General features: G+C 39.9%; 1 long non-coding RNA gene across 1 annotated transcript; it reads left to right on the top strand.

Moving 5' to 3' along the window:
• Positions 1–10,512: 10,512 nt before the first annotated feature.
• LOC129452349 (uncharacterized) lies at positions 10,513–12,958 on the top strand. The gene is made up of 4 exons (XR_012357603.1): positions 10,513–10,556; positions 10,716–10,768; positions 11,096–11,249; positions 11,517–12,958. It is a non-coding gene; the product is annotated as an uncharacterized lncRNA (long non-coding RNA).
• The last annotated feature ends 74 nt before the right edge of the window (positions 12,959–13,032 follow it).

The following is a 13,032-nucleotide window of genomic DNA, read 5'->3' as shown; positions in this document are numbered from 1 at the left end:
GTAACATAACATTCAGATGGACATGTTAAAAAGTTAATGCCAAATTAAACTAACCATCTGAATATAAGAGAATGTTTTGAAGAGAATTGGTTGTGAAGCATGCATTGTGTAATTCCAATGCAGTAGAATTAAATTTTTAGTTTGGGGGGCAGTTTTATGACATTTTATAAAATACATTAATTTATCATAAATTCTGTGTAATTAAACCTCAGAATAATAAGGTTACTAACCAGCAGCAACACTTTGTATAATTTAATATGTTTTGTTTAATTAAATTGTAAGTTTTGGAATGTTTTATGTCATATATTTTCTTTGGGGGGCCGCAGGGATGCATTGCACGCCAAAAAAGTTTGAGAACCACCGAGCAACATTATGTTTACTGTGATAAGTTTAGGACCACTTGACTGAAATTTATGGAAGAGTGCTTAAATGTTTTTGTAGAAAAAATATAGTTAATTAATTTCTTTTATAAAAAATAACATTTTATATATTTTTTTAATAAACATTATTTTATAAAAAAATGTAAAACACAGGGTGAGACCTCAAGAATCTGGTAGGCTATATAATGATATTGTGATAAGAATTGTATAATTGTCGAAATTCTACTTAAAATGCACTTGTGCCATAAAAAAGGGACGTGTGGCAGGTCAGGTGTCCATGGATCAAAACACCTATACTATCATGAGACCCTCTGTAACAATATTATTTATGTTGTTTAATAAAGTTTGTTTTTTTGTTTATATTTTGGTTGACGTCAAGGAAATGTGTGATTGGATTTGAATTGCTCATCTGCACCTCACGTCAATCATATCATTGTTAATCTGGTCGGGACTTTGGAGTGTTCGTCCAGAAGAGCTGTTACTCTGTGGGGTTACTCAGCTGTTACTCAGAGAGCTACGGCGGGTTTAGCTCATGCCAAGTCACACACATCATGTATTTTAGCAACACCTGTTAAAACACATCAGGTGCCCAGGTTAAGAAAAGAGGAAAAATGAGAAGAAACGTGCAAAAGATAGTATGTTACAGTTCACTCATTTCAATATAAGTAGCCTATACGTATGTTATGTTGCTTGCTATGCAGTTACACATAGAGCAATAATATACAATTTTACAGAAATGGATCATAACCAAGTCAAGTCTCTGATTTAAAAAATCCTAAATAAATCAAAACCGAAACATTACCTGGTTGCAAAAATGTTCAGGAATTTAATTTGTTAGTTTATTGCAAGATTTTAACAGAAAGATATTTAAGATAAGGTTAAGAAAAGATTTATACTGTTAAAATAACATATTAAAAAGACAAAAAGCACTGTTTATATTTTGTACATATTATTATATGTTAAAAATAGAAATAAAACAATATATTTACATAAATATTGTGCTTTTATGTTAAACTAGCTCTGTGGCCCTCCAACGCGTAAATCTGAAAAAATGTAAATGTAAAAGTCAGTTTGAGTTTGAGACCCCTGCTTTAGCGATGAAAAAGGCATGTCACAATGCATTGTTTTTCTGCTATTCTGCATTGGTGGGCCGTGAGTTGCAAAATTGAGAACCCCTGTCTTTTAATTTCTTATTTCATTTTGGGGCAAATGCAACTTGGACATGGTTTTGTGGGATAAGACCAAACAGAAGGCAAAATTTATGAACATTACAGTAAATGGAGATAAACAGAACAAAAAAATATATGCTGAAAATGTGCTGAGAGTTTTATTGATCACAACATGATACCACTGACTTGTTATTAGATGTGTTAGTTTTTAGAAATTTCCAATATGAATCGTCCAGCTTCTCCACAAGATGGTGCGCATAGACATCTAAAGGCCAATCCCTGTAGTGGTTTGTCATAAACTGTTGTAAGGCTAACTTTTGATCCTGAATAAAGATAGCCCCACCTCAAAGAATACTGCATGGTTGCCCAGTGGGTGCCCGGGAAAACAACTCTCTTCAGTTTACAGGAGGCTTCCCACAGAGCCCACATTTGGTTTTCAAACACTGCACCTTCAGGCAGTCAGCTTTGTTTCTCCTATTCCCCTCTTCTCATTGTCTCAGCTCAGAGCCCCCTAAATCTTATAAACTTTATATTAAATGTTACATTCTACATGCACAAAGAATCTGAATCTGGTCTTGTTTGATATTACTTGAAATATCTCAGTGCAAGTGGTACAATGGTCTCACTCATATGACAACAGAATTTAACGTTAAAGTGTAATAACAAATTAAGCAAACTTCACTCAATGTTGGGGCATATGACCACTGTATGCAGATTAATTACAGCACAACACCCAATCAGTACCAAATTCCTATATGCTTTGTTCTCTCTGGATATTTAGGGAAAGTTTGTAAATGGTTCAGGTGGGATTTTCTATATTTAGAAATGAACCCTATGGTGTTGTGTCTTTGACACAGCATCATGTATTTTTATTTTACTTTGAAGAATCTGCATGTTTTATATTTGAATTGATCTGTGAATTGGCTTTTAAATTATGATCTTCCTACCTGGATAATAAATTGTTAGGTTTGGATTTATTCTGTGTTGCTACTGTAGAGGAAAAATATGTATCCATCCGTTTGGCCCAACGACGGTAACCAAACGTCATGGCAGAAGGATCGTCGCGCGTTCGGTCTCAACACCGGCGCTTACCAATGAAGTTTGAACGTTACGCAACTTCATATCTGACTCCAAAAAGATATAAACAGTGTTGTACTTAATTCTGAATCAAATTGATGTAATTATGGAATTTGGATAAACGTTTGATCATTCTATTTACTCATGTTTACATTGAACTCATTCATTCGATTACCAATGTCGTATCGGCCCACACCGGCCGTTGTGCAGGTTCCGAACACAAACTCGACTGGGCGTACTAGAGGTTATGGCTAAAGCAATGCCGCTACCGCGATCTCTTGCTAAAAGTTCCCATGTAGCCCCATGCAATCGTTTGTATACAACTTAGTACAAAATTTAAACTATAACCAGAGGTTCGGGCTTAGCAACATCTAGCCGAATATAGTTCAATCATACAACACAATGCACGTCTCTTCTTTCTGCCTCTCGGTTGCGCGTGCAACCAGTTAGTGACGTCGCCGCTATATTTATCAAAGAAAATTTACGTTACGTGACGGGCAAAAAATTTTTTTAATGTAAAATATACAAAAAGCAAAGCTGAAATTGATTGCAAATGTAACCGGGTGGTTTTAGTGGGAAAATAACCCCCCTTTAAGTTTTGCAAAAAAAGGTGTACTACCCCTTTAAGAAAACGTCAGCTGGCGATGGCGCGATTAGCGTCTGATACAGAACCAGCAGGCTTGCGCAGTGCATGAGACACGGGCTCTGTAGATCTGAATCATCTAAGGTTAAATCCATTATCTATGTGAGTAATTTGGGTGCTATTGATCTGATCTGATGTAAAATATTGTGTTTATTTCATCCTTGATGTGTAACATGTGTATTTTATGGTTAGGGCATAGGATGATCAGAGATTGTGTATTGTAACACGTGATGAGTTCCGGATCTGTTATGAAAGATACGGATTCGGTAAGTCTCAAGTGTAATATGAATGTGCATAATGTCATGTATATGTTGTATTTGCTGATAAATACAGTGTTGGAATTTACATGGTAAAAATGCTAACTGTAGCATTGTTTTAAATGTTTAGGGTGCCACTACCGTGTTTGTGTGATTTATATAGTGTATTGTTTCACCCCAAAAAGTGTGCCCTAACATTTGTAATTATTGAGAGGATTTAAACAAATGTATACTTTCTTTGGATGGTTTATTTTGGTTCTTTTTGATATTGGGAAATCTTTGTTTGGTGTTTATATACAGTTATAGCGCCCCCCTTGGGTAAAATGGAGTAGTGATACTTGGATGTCAGTTTGTTGATATTGAATTGTCATCTGTTATTGGTGAAATCCTTCATGTTCATTTTTGATCACAACTGAGAAAATAATCTATACAAATTCATTTAGTTAAAACATTCAAATAAATATAAGCAACTATAGAACCTGATTCAGTGTAAATTCATTTATTTTGTTAAACTGGCAACAAAACTTGGTACCAGGAGTGGGGTCTCCTTTTATTTCTGATTAATATTGCCAGTGAGTTAAGTGTTAGTGGCACAGGGGTATTAAACAAACAAACACGGTGGTGGTGAAGAGGAGCATCCTGCGCAGAAGGAGTCAGTGGCAGCCGGACGGAGTGTTCGGCGACTGTGGAAAAGTGGAAATTCGATGTGACAGTGCACACAGAGTGGTGACACCGGTTTTCCTGGGATTTCTGAAGTAGGCACTCACTGTCTCTGTTAGTTTACACGTTTGAACATGTCTGACCAATCTGAGGGAGAAGAGGACGACATTCGTCAGAAGTTAAAAGAACTAAGTCAAAAGCATGAAAAAACAGTGGAGTTACTTGAGTCTTTAAAAGGGGGACTTAATAAGACTTATGTGTATGTACCCCGAGAACGTCACATCAGTCCCTTTTCAGGGGACATTAAAAAAGATGGGAGAACAGTAGATGAGTTTGTAGAAAAGGTTGAGCGTGCTTTAAGAGCTCGAAATTTGACACCAGATGATGAATGGGATTTTGTTATATCTTTGTTGCGAGGTGCTGCCTTAGATGAAGTGCGACTGCGAAGCACTGTAGACACAGATATAGCCACTGATGTACTTACTTATCTTAGGGATGCATTCACAGATAGGCGCAGCAGTGCCCAACTCCTCCAGGACTTTTATAGTCGTAAACAGAAAGAGGGGGAGGATATTCGGGATTTCTCTCATGCACTGGCTCAAGCATTAGGTCGAATTTCTAAGCGAGCACCTGAGGCGGTGGGGAATGAAAAAATAATGTTAAGGGACCAGTTTGTAGAGGGCATCCGAGATCCTGCACTCAGACGAGAACTTCGACGTTATGTTAGGGACAAACCTGAGTCTTCTATGGTGGAAGTAAGAGAAGAAGCTTACCTCTGGGGCTCCGATGAGCAGTTGGGGAGGGTTCGAACCCCTAAAAGTCGAAGTGGTGCTTATAGCTCATTTAGCGAAAGCGCGCATTGTGCAGAAATGAAAGCCGTAGGCCACGACCCAATCACCTTATCCAAAGTAATGGATGTGGTCACTGAGCAGGGTAGGCAGATTTCTGAGCTGACACAAGCTGTTAAAGGCTTAATGGCACAACAGCAAGGTGCTGGGGACAAGCGGACAACTAACAAGCGAGCTCAGTTACGATTTACAGAGGATGGCAAGCCAATATGTCTAAAATGTCAGGAAGTGGGGCATATTGCGAGGAATTGTCCTCAGAAAGGTAGCTCTAAAAACCCTGCATCACGTTCTAGTGAGTCGGGAAATGGAACGCCCCGGTTGCTATGAGTCGAGCAATTAGGGGGCAACCTGTAGACTCAAACCAAGATGAGCTGTTAAAGCGAGCAGTGGGAACATGTCCTCAAGTAGATATTAAAGTTCTTGGGGTGGAAGTATCGTGCCTCTTGGATACAGGTAGCCAAGTGAGTACAATCTCTGAGAGCTTTTTCCGACAACACTTGGGGGGGGACGATGAAGACATGCTCACAACAGCAGGGTGGCTTAAGTTAACAGCCGCAAATGGGCTTGATATCCCTTATTTGGGGTACCTTGAATTAGAGGTGGAAACGATGGGCAGGAAGATTCCAAATTGTGGGTTTTTAGTTGTGAAAGACCCTCCAACGGTTCTGCATCCTGTATCCTGTATAATTGGGATGAACATAATTAGTCAATGCCGGCAGTTAGTGCAGGCTGAATTTGACCAATCGTTGGACGCAACATTGGACACAGATTGGAGCAACGCTTTCCAGCGAATGCAGATTTCTGAAATACACAGGAGTAGAGTAGCAAGGGTAGCAGGGAAAAGTGTGGTGCATGTGCCTGCGGGCTCTGTGGCTACCATTATGACCAAAGGGTGGACAGTGAGCTCCGAAAAACAGCGCCTTTGGCTAATAGAGCCAACCACATTAGCCTTGCCGGGAGGGGTGCTGGTTATGCCAGCTCTAGTGGGTTCCCATAATTATACCGCTCCCATTCAAGTTCTAAATCTCTCTTGTGAGGATATTTGGTTGCACCCTAGGACTCGAATCGGTGTTGTGTCAGAGGTGACGGTAATGGAGAATGACCCAGCCAGCGAGGTAACTTTCCATCGCATTTCTGCAAATGCCGAAGAAATTTCTATGGAGTCCAAATCACTATCGAAGCAGGAGCACTGGTCTAAAGTGGTGGCCCAGCTGGACATTGGAGGCACAGTAGAGCAGCAAGCCGAGTTAAAGGCATTACTTGCAGAATATGCCAATGTTTTTGCTCTAGGGGACGAAGATCTTGGATTTACAGACAGAGTGCAACATGAGATTAACTTGGTAGATGATGTACCGGTAAACCTGCCATATCGCCGAATTCCACCCAACCAGTACAGAGAAGCTAAGGAACATATTGCGCAACTGTTGAGAAAGTGTGTTATCCAAGAGAGTTCAAGTGCCTACGCATCTCCAGTGGTGCTTGTGAGAAAGGCTGACGGCAGTATTAGATTATGCGTTGACTACCGCAAGCTAAATCTGAAAACCAAACGGGACGCCTTTCCATTGCCACGTGTGGATGAGAGCTTTGACGTGTTGCGAGGCGCTCAGTTCTTCTCGAGTATTGACCTGGCCAGTGGTTATCACCAAGTGGCCGTGGCAGAAAAGGATCGGCATAAGACGGCCTTTACCACACCATTTGGGCTTTATGAACATCTGAGGATGCCAATGGGGGTGTGCAATGGACCGGCAACTTTTCAAAGATTGATGCAGACAACCATGAATGATCTTGTCTTTCAAATTTTGCTTGTCTATTTGGACGACATCCTAGTCTTCTCCAAAACATTTCCTGAGCATTTGGTGAGGTTGAGGACCGTGCTCACAAGGTTGCAGGATACTGGACTTAAGGTCAAAGTAGGGAAATGCCACTTCCTACAGTCTGAAGTGATATTTTTGGGACATCAGATATCTGCTGAGGGTATAGCCACTGACCCTAACAAGATCTCGGCTGTAAAGCAGTGGCCGATACCCATCACTTTAAAAGCTTTGCGCTCGTTCCTCGGGTTCTGTGGATATTATAGGAGATTCGTCCCTGGCTTCTCAAAAATCGCAGGGACACTACATGATTTAGTTAACCAGTGTCTGCATGAAGGGCCTCCTGCTAAAGCTAATCAGAAGGTGATAAGTGGGTGGAGTCCTGAGTGTCAGGCATCCTTCGATACTTTAAAGGAGAAACTGACCAGTGCCCCTGTGCTTGGATTTGCTGATTTTTCAGCCCCATTTCTCCTGGAAATTGACGCAAGCAACCTAGGCTTGGGAGCAGTGCTTCTGCAGGAGCAAGACGGGAAGAAAAGAGTGATCTCTTATGCTAGCAGAAGACTGCGGAATGCTGAGAAGAATGACAAAAATTATAGCAGCATGAAATTGGAACTGCTGGGTCTCAAGTGGGCGGTAACTGAAAAATTTAGGGGTTACTTGCTAGGTTCTAAATTTACCATCATCACAGATAATAACCCCCTCTGCCATTTAAACACCGCCAAGCTAGGAGCCCTGGAACATAGATGGGTAGCCCAGTTAGCAGCATTCGATTTCGATGTCCAATACCGACCTGGTCGATGTAATCATGCTGCTGATGCATTGTCTAGGCAGCCGTTAGCAGGGGAGCCTGTGGTAGATGGAGAAGACATTGAATATGATGACTGTGTAACTATCTGTGGCATGATGCGACATGGGACTACTTTGGACGCTGACTTGGTTCGAGCTGGATTAGAGAGGTGTGAGGTCCGGCAGATGCGTGCCATAGAGACTCGTGGGCTGGCCAGTGCTGAAATGCAGGGGAGCACTCCTGTTTGGCCCGGCTATACTAAAGAGCAGTTGGTTGCTTTCCAGAGTCAAGATCCGGTCCTGAAGGAATTCAGGGTCTTTTGGGACCAGAAACGTAAACCTGCAGGCTTCGAGTTAAGGAACCTCTCAAAATGTGTACGTTCTTTGATGAAGCAGTGGACTCGACTAAGAGAAAAGGACGGATTGTTATATCGGGCAGTGGAAGATGAGCGTCATGGAGAGTATATGCAACTGTTGGTCCCTGACTGCTTAAAAACTCAGGTGCTTGATAGTGTCCATGCTGGTATGGGGCATCAGGGGATTGAAAGGACGCTGCAACTGCTGAAGCCTAGATGTTACTGGGTTGGGATGTATGGAGATGTCGAACAATGGATTAAGAGTTGCCAACGCTGTGTGCTCACAAAAATGCCTCAGCCTAAAGTGCACCCACCCATGAGATCATTCCTTGCTAGACGACCCCTAGAGGTGGTAGCAGTAGATTTTACTTTGCTCGAGCCAGCCTCTGATGGAAGGGAAAATGTCTTGGTGATCACGGACGTGTTCACCAAATTCACGCAGGCTTTTGCGACCAGGGACCAAAAGGCTGATACAACTGCTAAAGTTCTCCTGAGAGAGTGGTTTATGAGATATGGAGTTCCTGAGCGCCTACATTCGGACCAGGGGCGAAATTTCGAAAGCGAGTTGATTGCAGAGTTATGCAAGCTTTATGGGGTCAAGAAAAGCCGCACCACTCCCCATCATCCAACTGGAAACGCCCAGTGCGAGCGTTTTAACCGCACTCTTCATGAGCTCCTTCGAACACTTCCTCCTGAGACCAAAAAACGGTGGCCTGAACATCTAGCAGAGCTTGTCTATGCGTACAATGTTACCCCTCATTCAACAACAGGGTATTCCCCATTTTATTTGCTGTTTGGAGTGGACCCTCATTTGCCAGTGGATGCATTGGTGGGGCAGGAATCTAGGGCTAAGCCCGCACATGACTGGTTGGCCGTGCATCAGAGACGGCTAAAAGAGGCCCATGAGCGTGCCAGGGCTTTTGCTGAAAAGAAAGCAGCAGAGCGAATTGAGCTTGCTCAGGATAAAGTATATTGTCCATCCATTGAAATTGGCCAGATTGTATACCTGAGAAATCGACCCCTGGGACGTAATAAAATTCAGGATGCCTGGCATTCAACTCCATATCGGGTCATAGAGATTCAGGGGACTACTCATACAGTGGAACCTGTGGAGGGAGGTCCCATCAAGAGAGTAAATCGAGTGGATCTCAGACCTTGTGCACAAGTCCCTGTTCCTGTGACTCACAAGAGGAGAGTTGAGCCTAATGTAGAGAGGGATGACATGTCGATGAGAGATGCTGAAAGTGAGAGTTCGGAAGAAGGGGTTGTGCTTGTGGAATGTAGTGGCCCAAGTAGGATTGAAAGTCTCACTAGAGTTGAAACCGAGACTGAACAGGAGACGAGAACTACAGAGGTGTCTCCTTGTCACCCTGAGGCTCCAGCTGGAATTGATTTTGGGGAAGATTTTCAAGAGCACGGTGGGGTCCCTGTTTTGCCCACACCTCGGAGAAGTACCAGATCTAATGTGGGTCAACATTCAAATCCACATCATGAGCCTAGATCTGCCCTTAGTCACAATGCCGTCTCTCAGATTATAGCTAATTTGGGGACTGTGTTTTTCAGAGAAGCAGTTAAAGAGCTGAGAAACTCATATACTGTCACCGGGGACGTTGACAGGTCAGCAGGGGAGAATGTAACCGGGTGGTTTTAGAGGGAAAATAACCCCCCTTTAAGTTTTGTCAAAAAAAGGTGTACTACCCCTTTAAGAAAACGTCAGCTGGCGATGACGCGATTAGCGTCTGATACAGAACCAGCAGGCTTGCGCAGTGCATGAGACACGGGCTCTGTAGATCTGAATCATCTAAGGTTAAATCCATTATCTATGTGAGTAATTTGGGTGCTATTGATCTGATCTGATGTAAAAGATTGTGTTTATTTCATCCTTGATGTGTAACGTGTATTTTATGGTTAGGGCATAGGATGATCAGAGATTGTGTATTGTAAACACGTGATGAGTTCCGGGTCTGTTATGAAAGATACGGATTCGGTAAGTCTCAAGTGTAATATGAATGTGCATAATGTCATGTATATGTTGTATTTGCTGATAAATACAGTGTTGGAATTTACATGGTAAAAATGCTAACTGTAGCATTGTTTTAAATGTTTAGGGTGCCACTACCGTGTTTGTGTGATTTATATAGTGTATTGTTTCACCCCAAAAAGTGTGCCCTAACATTTGTAATTATTGAGAGGATTTAAACAAATGTATACTTTCTTTGGATGGTTTATTTTGGTTCTTTTTGATATTGGGAAATCTTTGTTTGGTGTTTATATACAGTTATAGCGCCCCCCTTGGGTAAAATGGAGTAGTGATACTTGGATGTCAGTTTGTTGATATTGAATTGTCATCTGTTATTGGTGAAATCCTTCATTTTCATTTTTGATCACAAATGAGAAAATAATCTATACAAATTCATTTAGTAAAACATACAAATAAATATAAGCAACTATAGAACGTGATTCAGTGTAAATTCATTTATTTTGCTAAACTGGCAATACGTGATTTTCTATCTACTTCTATCTAACTTACTGGAAACAGTCACCAAGTTCAGTCCAGCTAAGCCAGGTTAGTTATTTTTTCCATAACTGTTAGTTTTAATTTATTATTTATTTTAGGACTTAAAAAGAGAGACACATAATATGTTAGTGTTATTTTTCTAACTAAACCATGTCTTAAACGAAACCGGACCAGATAATGAATTGATTTCATCTGTTTGAACCACAGCTCATGAGGAAGGCTTCCTTACTTGAGGACTGCTTCAGGATGTAGAATGAACAGTGAGTAACCGCAAGCATACATCTATATTTTTACCTTTTACCCTTTACTCATGCAGTGAAGTACAGTAGTATGTGTACTATTAAATATGTCCTTGAATGTTAAAAGATTTTAAAATATTCTTCTTTGAACCTCAGGTAATACTGATTACCTTGATTTAAGTATTCTGTATGCATTAATGGTATATAAATTATAATGTGGTTTCTTATATAATTGGTTCACTTTTATTTCTTGACAGGGCATAATGGACAAGATCTCAATCTATCTGTTTCTCTTTTTATTGTCTAATGTAGTTGCATTTTAAACTGACTGTTGTCTATTTTTGATAGATGCCACCTAAGATCCTGTGGCAGATCCTGATGGGAGTAGTCAAGGTTGATGGCGATGTGGCTGTCTTGAGGCTTGCACTCAAATGCTAGATGTTTAGGGACATTGTTAGTGAGCCCAAATTTAAAGAACAGGCTCACTTTTTGTGGCTTGACAGTAAGTTCTTTTAATCCTTAATAATACTCTAAAAATTATTTAAGAAAACTCTTTGTCTGTCCACATCTTTATTATCTGGTAGACTGTATTGCCTTCAAAACCTTTCAGCTAGAAAAGTACCCTGAACTTAAAATTGTACTAAGCATATATTTGTGTAATGTAATCTCATTTAAAATGTTTTTCTTATATGACTATGTTAACATGACATGTTAATGCTGTTCTTTAAAATAAATGAATATTGTTTGATCTGTATTTTGTCTAAATTAGGTCATGAGAACTGGATTGTGTTTTACAGACAACAGTTTCGGATGCCCTACTCTGTGACTCAATGCTTCCACTGTGTAGAAATCTTCAAAGACTGTCCACCTGGCAATGTTGGGGATGGCAGAAGGGGTGTCCTAAGGATTTTATTTATTTATTTTATTCTGATGGAGGGGAATTTCAGACAGAATAGATATAGTTATTAATAAAGGATGGATGAAATGCAACTAGGCAATAAAAATTGGCTATAGAACTTGAGGAAAACTTTAATACTTAAAAAATATGCAAAATGTTATTTTCCTAGTATTGTATCCCTAAGTTGATGTTTCGAATTAAAGTGCAGTTTACCTCACAGATCTTTCATATTATGATGCTAAACAGGCTCTTAAATAGGACTTTGGTCAGATGATGATGGGGTCACCCCTTGATTTCTTTCTTATTTTATGCCCATAATAATTAAAATAGTGATGCTTTTTGCAGTATGGGATGGTGTATTATCCTCCATGAAAGTAAATTTATTTCAGAAGACATAAATCCTTCTATCTCAAAGTGAAAACAATATTTTAGGAACTCTACATATCTTCTAGATGTCCATTTGACCCCCTCAGGGACTATAAAGGGACCTACCATCTTCCCAATATTCCAGTCAAAATCATTACTCTGCCACCTCTCCCTAATGTTACAGTCTTGTTTGAACATAGTGGCTATTAACCAATAATCCAGAATGACATTCATCTACATTATTCAGTGTATTTTTGCATGTCAATAAATAAAACTGTTTTAAAATAGTCTTTGTGTATTCTTAGCTCGCATCAAATGTCTCATTTTTGCAAGTTGTGGTTTGGGGAGGGGTAAAAATACAGCTTTATGCACTGAAGGATCCTGTATCGAGAGGTTCTTGGGATTCCAGAGACACCAGCAGGTTTAAATACATGTTTGCTTCTTACCTGTGTTTTTTAATTATGCCTTTTTTAAATATTTTCCTAAAAATATATTTTAAAAAGCCTTATAGTCAAAACTTTCTGTATTGTGAATCACTCGTGAATAATTATAATAGTTCAATGATTTCTGTTTAGGTCCACCAAATATAAATTGTTATACAAAATAATTCGCATTTTTTACGATAATGCATACTTTTTTATACCCATACTGTATGAGGACCACAACTTGCTCTTTACTATGGAACAGCATATTTTTCAAAGTATTAAAATATCTTTTGACATTTTCATTTCATTTAAATATAACAGCATCCACACTGTCATATAACTGTTGAGGGTGAAATCCAATTTGAAAACTTGCTGGCTGTATTGGAAAAATAAACAAAAATGGCTTGTGCATAATAATTTGGAACGCGTTGTATTATACCCTGTATATGTATCGTTTTATGTGTCCTGTTTATAAAACGAAGCAACATTGTGTTATCATTGAGGTTTTGATGTGTCTTCCAAAATAAAACTTTTTTTTGAAAGCAACAAATATGCCCAAAAATATAAAACCCATAAAAGAACCATATGACAGAGGG

This window comes from Misgurnus anguillicaudatus, chromosome 2 (assembly GCF_027580225.2).
Source record: "Misgurnus anguillicaudatus chromosome 2, ASM2758022v2, whole genome shotgun sequence".
Classification (NCBI taxonomy): Eukaryota; Metazoa; Chordata; class Actinopteri; order Cypriniformes; family Cobitidae; genus Misgurnus; species Misgurnus anguillicaudatus.
The sequence above is the reverse complement of the archived record's forward strand: the minus strand, read 5'-3'. Positions and strand labels throughout refer to the sequence as shown.